Here is a 10479-nt window from a genome sequence, read left to right on the forward strand (position 1 = left end):
TAATGAACAAAACAATAAAAACGTAATACTTCGTACTAGTAATCATTATTTTTGTAATAATAAAATATATAAATTATGTCTGTATCTTATATATATTACAGTACCTACTATATTATTATGATAATAATTTATTTAAACAAACTATACACAATTTTGATTATTACATTTTTAATAATATATATCGTAGTTAAAATAACAAGTTATGTTTAATTTTTATTATGGACTGTACCGACTTTTACAACAATTGTTGTATAAGAAAAAAATAGTTTTTAAGTGTTTGACTTAACTTCCTGTTCTTCTATATAATTATGATATACATTATAGTATTATACATATCTGATTGTAGCACCCTGCAGTCTATGAGAACATTTTTTCGTTTTAGGCTTTCAGCTAGGATCCAAAAGATTTTTTTTTATTATTATAAATGACTTATTGGAAATAAGAGAACCTTAAACTTTATTTGGGTTTTTCAGTCATTTCTTATGAAATATTGCGTAGTAATTAAATATTTAAAATAACACAAATCATACAATTTTTAATCGCAAATATTAAAAGGCTGCTAAAAAACGTACCTACCTAAATAAAAGCTTGATTTGTTTCAAACTACAAAATAAATTATACAGACATATAGTTCTAATACCATCATATCAATGATATAATTTTACAACATGTAATGAAAAATAAATATAAACAATATCTATTTTTAATGAAATCTTAAATAATTAGTATGATTTAAAATATCATATGGATTATAGTTTTTCGTATGCGATAATTTACAACGTCCAAATAGAGAATAATATATTGTCTCTATTTTACCCTGTGCTTTAGCGAGATGTATAAAAATCTGAGCGCAGTCCACTTATATAATATTATTATTATATTACCTAGATATTACCTAATCTAATATTATTATTATTATTATTATTACTATATTAATCTAATATTATTATTATTATTATTATTACTTTATTAATCTATTATTATTATTATTATTATATTAATGATTAATCTTATGTTATTATTATTGTCTTTTTAAGCAAACTAGGTCAACGACAGTTTGCAAACAGAACAATAATGGTACCTAATTAATATTTGTATATAATAATATTAGCTAATACAATGTAAATCTACAAAAAATAATATTGATAGTGAAAAATGTTTTATTTTAATTACCGATACATTTTATTATTTCCTATCTCGATAAATATCCAAGTGGTTTACGCAAAATAAACTAAACACAATATAAACACGAACGTGTTATGTTTAAAGTCTATATATACATATTATATTTTACATTGTATAGTATACAAGTAGACAGTAGTAGGTAAGTACTTATTGCTACGACCTACGTAAATATTTATAATTCCATGTAATTTTGATACGCCTTTTTAAAAATATAAATATATAGGTTAAAATATTATAATTTATGACACTAATCTCCCGAGACAATTTATGGACGTATGATAATTTAGGGTTCCGATATGTGTAATATATTTTATCTTTATCAATGATGAATGAGTTATTAATTATTGGAACTAGCCGTTATAAAGGTATAATAATTATTATCACATCGAAATGATGTTCTAAACTATGAATAGGGAATAATAATATGATATTAGTATTGTACCTATATTATAAAAAACTGCGCTACAATAGTAAATTATATAACAGTATTTTTTCGTGTATAATTTTGAAGGTTACACGTTTCTATAGATAAAACTGTTTAACTGTCGAATACTTATGTTCTTTTTAATCAATTATTATGATAATACATCACTATCATTTTTATTATTAAAGTGCTCGCAGTTTTTTAGTAGAGCATATTATCTACTTATTTATATTTCTAACAAATAGGCACAATAATACAAACTATAGTAGGTATAATTAATATTCGAGTCGCACGAATTTTAGTTTTCAATTTTTACCATTTCCCTAAAGAGTTTTATCATAATATTTAAATAACCATGAATATCGCTATATGAATATCTATATAGTTTTTTCTCGAATATTATTTATTCAACTCTAATGCGTGAAATTATAGCTAGTACCTAGCTAGACATAAAACATGAATATTTCATACATTGTCTACGATGTGTCAACATAATATTAAGTTTTACATTTTAATATTTTTTTTTTTTTTTTAATATTTTATATTTATGAAAACCGTTACAAAATGTAACGGTTTATCAAGAAATCAATAACATGTAAATACACATAGATGTAACAGTTAACGGACGACAAAAAAAATAACATCCGACCAAGGATTCTGAATTAAATATATATAAACCACGAATTAAGATATCTTAATTCGTGATATAAACGTAACTTGAATTTCGAATAGAGTCTTTCTAAATCATTAAAAATAATGTTAAAGTGTTTTACAGAATCAGACATCAGTAGCGAATAGCGATTAACTGCAGGACGTGGGGCATGAATCGTGGCTATAGGTATATCTTAGGATAAACCATCAAATTCCACCAAAAGTAATGAATAGTTTTAATTTTAAACAATGCAATATGATTTACTTTAAATTTGATAAATAAGTTATTCAAATTTCAAAAATATAAGAACAATTAGGTACAAAAAAAAAAACATAACTTATAAGGAATCTTGAATTATATTTTCAAACTAGGTATCTGAAAAAGAAACAAACATTTTAAATGTCTGCTTATGACAGATGAATATTGTCTAACGGCTAACGAATAAAATTTAAACTCCAAACGCCTATAAAAATTAAAAATATGACTGTATTTTTAATAATTTGTACAATTAATTATAACCCGTTATATAGGTAAAAATGTATATGGAACTTAAAAATTCCAACTTTCACATTTTTGTGAGAGAAACAAACATGTTATCAATATAAATCAATCTTGGGTTAGGTAAAAATTTAAAAAAAGTTATAATATTTATAAGCTACCTATTTAGTCACAATTTTGAAGTATTATTTTGCTTAATTAATTCTTAATTAATAGGTACTAACTTAGTTGTTATATTATTTAACTTTAAATATTTAGTAATTACTACAATTTTATTTATTAAATTACTCCTGAATAATGATGCCTTTGTTCTTTGTAATGATTGTGGACTTGGACTTTCTCCTTAAACCATACGACATACTTTGAGCAAGTGTACCCACTATCTTTATATTAAATGATCGTACAAGGTTTAAGGTTACAACACTATTTTAGGCCCTACATTGTTCTGCTCACTGGCACAACCAAGGGGGGTGTTTTAGGTGTCTGAATAGTGAACACCCCCGGACCCCCCTTGAAAAGATCTTGCGCCACAGTTTCTGCTATGGCGCTATGCGCCTATGAAAATTATATTTTACAACGATTATATTTTTTTTGTTGACAATTAATTATTCTTCGTTATTGTCATTGATAATCAATATTTTTTCTTATAATACCTAGTAATAATAACATATGGTATACATTATAGGTACAACACTTTCTTGTGTCATTCAAAATTTCAACTGATAACACGTATTAAGTTAATGATAAAAAATTAGACAACATTCTGAACATTCTGAATGGGTACAATAATATTCATTATAATAAAACTGTATTCATAATTCATATATTAATATCTAAATTATTTCTTAGAAAATCGAGACAATGGATTCGTCACTTTGAAAATTAAAAACTTATGGTAAGTTGTTAAATAAGTTTTTTTTCTTTAAACAAGCACTTAATTATTATTGTGAAAAACTCTAATCCTTAGATTAAAATCAAGTAGGTACATAACTTTCAAATTATTAAATTAACTACATATATATATTTATTGATACGACATCATAAGCGTTTCAGACTCATGTACGACCTGCAAAATTTAACAGCACATGACGTATAAATGTGATACTAAATAATATTGATGTTTCTTTTAATAAAAATTTTTATCTACTTAATTATTATTTTTTGTACTCATAATAAAGTAATTATAATGATTTTTTAAATTTAAAACTCTTCATCCCCACTTGGATTCACATTTATATATTAAGCTTGTGCACAACCTGCAGATTACGAAAAAAGGTCTAGACACACCTATATCAAGAACATAGGTATTAGGTACTTATTAACTTTATATTGTTATTTGTTTTCAAAGAACTTATTCTAAGTTATAAACTGTATGAATAATATAGGAAGGCATCTAAAAAAAAAGAAAGAAGTAAAGTCAGTAAACACTTATCAGTATTTCCTTTAACAATAGTTTAAATCATTAAATTTGTTATGGACCAAATTATATTGTAAAAATAATCAAATAGCTAACTTTAAAGGTTTCAATTTTTTTAGTTGTTTATCTAGTGTATCACACATACTAATTTCTTAATCAGTACTTGTCTTGTTCCAGTATCATTCTAATACCAGTGTTTTCTATTAAATATTTTTCTCAATACTGTTATATACACTTAAAATTTCCTTGTCAGCTCTCATTAGTATATTCTTTCTTACCACCATTGTTCTCATCTGTGTCAGTGTGCATTACCAATTGGAAAATACTGCCATAATTAGTCAACGATATGTTTCAATTGGATAATATGCTTTGTCTATCATCTTAAGTTTATTATCTTTTCTTATTTATTATTTTATACATTTTTCATACACATCATTTTGAGAATGTTATTAGTTATTAGTTATCATTGATTATTTATATTTAATCATACTTATGTCAATAAATTCATCATTCTAATTTACCAAAAAAAGTTCTTAACATAATTAAACTTTAAATTGGAAATTGTAATTATTAATTTATTTTTTTATTATTTATCTATTACTGTGAAAATTAAGTATTTAACCATTTTTAGGATTTCTGGTATTTTTATTCATTTATCTATCTATAATTAATAATTATGTAGCACAAAATTATGCCCAACAGCCGAATCAATGCACAATTAACATTTGAAGTATATTATAAACATGATTTCAAAAATATACATATCTTATTGTTTAAATATTTAATTTTGGATAAATAATATTATATACTATTTCACTAAATTAACATTAACATTTATTTCTATCTTTGTTGTTTTAATTATTGAAGTTATATTATATTATTTTATTAATTCTGATTAATTATATTTATAGATGGACAATCCATGTTGGATATGAATTTAATGGCATGAATGTACAATGTGTAATTTATAACGGAATTAAACCTATTGATGGCCAATAAATTAATAATTTTGGATGACAAGTGAAAAATTATTACAACATAAAATCTGTAAGTAAAACCCTTCTAGCGTGTTACCAAATTTAACTATACATAATATCTTTCTTATAAAGGTGTGTATAGATATGTATAGATATTGTATAAAGAATTTTAGGTCAAATTCTTTAAAAGTCAATATTTGAATAGTTTTGAAATGATCATGAATTACTAAAGTAATGAAGATTTCCCTATTTACAGGTACTTATCAATAGCAGATGCTGGGAGAATTTTCTAGCAAAAACCTGTTTATATATTTTAGCATCTGAAAAATGGACAGTCAAAGCAGCTGGTATTCAATTTACAAATGTACAGAACTAAATGAACATAGATCATATAAATAGTAGTTTTTTACTAGGTATAATATTATTTTATTCAGAAACATATAATTGTAAAATTGATTATTTTTTTGCAAAATAATGTATACAACGTAATTACTAATTAATGTTTAAACCTATTAAATCCAAACATTTCTACTATTAATGGGTTATTTTTAAATCGGCTGAAAAAGTAATTTTGGCAGTCAATTAAGTTAAAAAAAAATATTATTTTAACTTCTTAATTTCACTTATACTTTTTAACTAGTTAGTACCCTTCATTATAAGTAATAAGTTATTAAAAATATCTATAAATATTTTATTAAAATATTGTGCCATCAACTATAGCTTAATAATTAATTAACTTTAAAATTGTACGATAAATTCTAGCTTAAAAAATATATTAAATGTAATTATTTGTTTAATTTTTGTAAATATATTAAATTGCCCAATTTTTTCTTAGTCTTGAGAATTAATAATTATTGTAAAAATTAAAAAAAAATTAAATTAATTTTTAAAAATTTGTAAGAAATAAAAATTAAAGTAAAGAGTAAATGTAATTCGTAAATTTCATTTTAATTTAAATTAGTCAATTTTGTGATTTAGAAAATAATTTTTAGTTTAAAAGAACTACTATAGAACAAATTTTATCCAGCACACAGACAAAAAATAAATAACACATATTATGACAACATTATATGTGTTATTGTTGTAAATTATTATTTTTGATAAATATTATTGGTTTTTAAATAATGTAAATATGTAAATATGTACTTAAAATTTTGATGGCTCGCAAAAAAATTTCAGATTCCTAATGTGGCCTTTCAAAAATATTAATTGGTGACCCCTGCTTTATATTGTATTAGTGGTTTGGTTTTAATATTGTAAATTATATTATAATTTGTTTATTTTAGTTATAAACTAAAATAAAAATTACCTACCCTATGTCAATATAATATATTTTTAGTGAATCTAGATCAAAATATTCACAGAAATTTAAAAATTTAGAAAAACATTTTTATTAATAAACACAAACATTTTAAAATATCTATAAACCTAAATAATATAACTATATTTTCTTATCAAAATTAGTTCAAATATTAAATTTTAAAATTGCAAGCATAGAAAATTTTATTTTAAATAAAATGACTGATTGTAACTTGATTTTGTATGTATATTTGTATGTTCTATGTTTGGTACTTTTGTGTTCTTCTTAGATAAAATCTCTCCCCAATCCACCTCAGAGTTGAACTTTTAATTTTTGTTGAAAGCTATAATAATAAATACAGTCGGGTCTCGATAATCCGAACACAGGCTAATCCGAAAGACGCGGTAATCCGAACGGGCTTGAGAATTATCTTATCGCTATATGTAATATGTACGTATGTATGTATTTATAAATAATATTTTCCGGTAATAACATTTTTCGATTATGTTTGTAATCACACGTGTATGAACGATGAAAGCTGCGAAGAACTAATGTTGTTTAGACGTTTTCGGGACAAGGCATACCAATCCATAATAGAAACCAGTGTACAAAAAAAAAAAAAAATCAATATCTTAAATAGTAAGGTTCATAATTATACTCATAATTATATTAATATTTTTATATATTCATTGTCTTTTGAAATAACGAGTTTTTACAGATAAAAATAAAATTTCATAATTTAAATTACAATAAATTTGATGTTTTTTTTTTAAGCCATAGGTAATCCGAACAAATCGCTAATCCGAACGACCCCTTTCCCCAATCTCCTTCGGATTATCGAGACCCGACTGTATAATCAAAAATGCGACCTAAAATGCAGCAGACTATACTAAAGTTACACAGTGTGAAATATGTATCATTGGACCACTACAGATAAAAAATAAAAAAAAAGACGAATTAAAACATATTTATGAGGAATAAAATTATAGAAGTTGCAAATTTTAACTTATATTTTATTTTGTATTATTTGATAAAAAAATAACTAATGTTTGTGAAGTATACTTTGTTATTGCTATTAATTTATTTTACTATTAGTAATACTGTATATCCTGGTTGAATTAATTTTATTAGAAAATAAAATGTTTAAAATTTGAATATTTTGTCCATGGATATTGTGACCAATTACTATTTTTTTTAATAAAAACTAATTGTTTTAATAATTAATAATTATTTTGCTTTGAATTTTCTATTTTATGACTAATATAATATAATATTTAATGCTTATATCTTACAATGATAACAAAAATAAAATTAAACAAACAACAATGTTTGTGTTTTAATAAACAATTTAAATTATTTCGTCCGTGATGTAAAATTTAATATTTTGTTTATGTTAACTATTTTACTAGACATAGAACTCACGTTATTTAGTAATAAATTATTATATTAGTAAATAACTTTTAAATATTTATATAAGTGTTTACTAACTTTATACTTATTAAAATAATTTAAGATTTTTACAAATATACATAAAAATATAAATATATACATACTTTTATTTTAAAATTTTTTAGATGTTCTATGGTCATTTGTTGAGAAAAACCAGTATTGTGCCAAATCTGTGGTGAATCTTTAACAGAAAAACAGCTTGTATACTGCCGAAACTAAGAAAAACCAAAGTCCATATAACCTATATAAGCTCCCAAGAAATCAAGTTCAAGCTGTATATCATGAATAAAAAAAATAGTTATAATAATAAAGTTTATTAATAATATTTAAGTAAAAAGTAATTATTATGCATTATAAAAGTGAATATAATGATTCTTACGCGATATATATATCAGGATAATACTCATTTTTTTATTACTATAATTTTCAAGAAAATTTAAAAATTTATTTTAAAATCATGTTATAATAAATTGTTATCAATATACAATATATTTTTTTGATTAACTGAAAGTACTTAAATAAAAAGTTTATCCATTAATAACTAATTTAAGGTTGTTGCTAATAAAATATTTTATTTCTTTTTAATAAAATATTATATTGTATAATAACAATATTTAAAAATTCTAATAATTTATTGAAAGTGGAAATTTTATAATCCTTGTTTAGTCTAAACAATTATCATCTTTATTCTCAATTTTATAATAAATCTAAAAAATGTAGTAACCATATGTTTAATTTTTGTACCTAAACATATTATGTACTAATTTATATTAATTTTATTTTCATTGCAATTTTTGTATTCTAAAGATCAAAATTATGTTCTTATTCTAAACAATTTAATCATTAATTGCAAATATTGTGCCAGGTATAATTATTATTTATAATGTTTTATAGATACAAAACAGTTTACATATTATTAAATAATTTGTTAAAATAAGAGACTTATAAATATACACTCATTTTGATTGCATTAATATTAAAACGATTGTCACAAAGAATATATATATTTTATATATAAAGTATATAATACCATATATTATCTTATACATTTTATAAAAATTGATGTTTAAGAATTTAAAAATATTTTTTTTGTGTTTATTTTTAGGTTATCATAAATTATTATTATTCATTGCCTATACTCTAGAGTAATAATTATAATTATAAAAAATTAACTTTGACATTTTATTTTAAGTTTTGAACAGTGTAAAATCCACGTATAACTTAGCAACTAGCAAGTATACAGTATACATAGTATAGTTATTCTTAATAATTATTTTAAAATGTTGTGCAGTAGGTATCTACTTAATAATATAGTAAGACTAACACTTAAAGTGTAGTAAGTGTATGAAATTTGAAAATTTTTTGATATTGGCTATTAATTAAGTATTATAATCTAAATAAATTGTATTGATTTTTTCATTTTAAACGTTATATCAAACAGGATATATTTGTTTATATTATATTTTTCCAATTTTTTTTTTTATTATCTAAATAATGTTACTGATTTATTTAAATTATTCATTATTACTATTTATTAATACATTATAATTTAGCAATATTTGCACTATTACACCTTTTCTCAAACATTTTATATGAAATAAGATTTTTGTAACAATAAACTAAATTTAAACTAAATATCATGATCAACTAAACCAAACAATTTAAAATAAAAAAGATCAATTATAAATACCTAATTGGTACATATTTTTTATATACCTATAATATATAAAATAGACTATTTAATATTTTGGATTACTCATTTTTTTGCTGTTGGTGGCGGATTGCTGTAATTTCTTTTTTTAATATTATATACACCACCTCTAGTTTTTATCTTCCCCAAATCAATTTCTTTTTGCTTTGTTTTTAAACTGCTGATTTTTGATGATTTGTCATGTTTTAAACATTTTACATTTTTTTCCATAATATCCATGTCACGGTGAGATTACCTTCTAATAAACAAGAAATAAAACAAATTCGACTAAAATGTTATTAATAAATTATGAAAACTAACAAATATTATGCATAATATCTACTGTTGAAATGAATGTTTTTTCTTCCAGTGCTCAGTTGACCTGAAATTGTATAATGAATGAATTCACAGACCACAGTGCTTAAATAATTTTAAATGTATCTATTTCACTGATGTACCTAAATTGAATAGATTTCCTGTTTTATTAAAAGGGTATACTTTGGCTCCCCTATTTTTTTCAGTCTTATTGGCCTGGATTAAAATTTACAATGCGCCGACGGCGCACGAGCGATAGCCCATGGCCCTACGGCTACGAGTAAAAATTAAAATATATTATTAATTGTTATGAATACTATATAATGCGTAGGTGGTAGGACTGGTAGGTATATAATATAAATGTATGATATAATATTATTATGTATGTAGGTAGGTAATAAATAGGGCTCGGGACTTCTAGGAGTTTGCATGTTTTTAAAAACATATAGCTAAGTAATATAAAAATTTGTTTCATAGTATTACGAGTTTATATTTAAAATGTATAGTTGCATATTTTGCATACTTGACCATTTTTCATTTATAAGTGCATATTTGACCATTTTTAATTTTAT

At 22.6% G+C, this 10479-nt stretch overlaps 1 long non-coding RNA gene across 1 annotated transcript; it reads left to right on the forward strand.

Annotated features, from left to right (window-relative positions):
* Positions 1-3493: 3493 nt before the first annotated feature.
* Positions 3494-8289, forward strand: LOC132927774 (uncharacterized). Its single transcript, XR_009661833.1, has 4 exons — positions 3494-3654; positions 5088-5223; positions 5410-5566; positions 8028-8289. It is a non-coding gene; the product is annotated as an uncharacterized LOC132927774 (long non-coding RNA).
* Positions 8290-10479: the final 2190 nt, after the last annotated feature.

Source organism: Rhopalosiphum padi, chromosome 3 (assembly GCF_020882245.1).
Source record: "Rhopalosiphum padi isolate XX-2018 chromosome 3, ASM2088224v1, whole genome shotgun sequence".
Classification (NCBI taxonomy): Eukaryota; Metazoa; Arthropoda; class Insecta; order Hemiptera; family Aphididae; genus Rhopalosiphum; species Rhopalosiphum padi.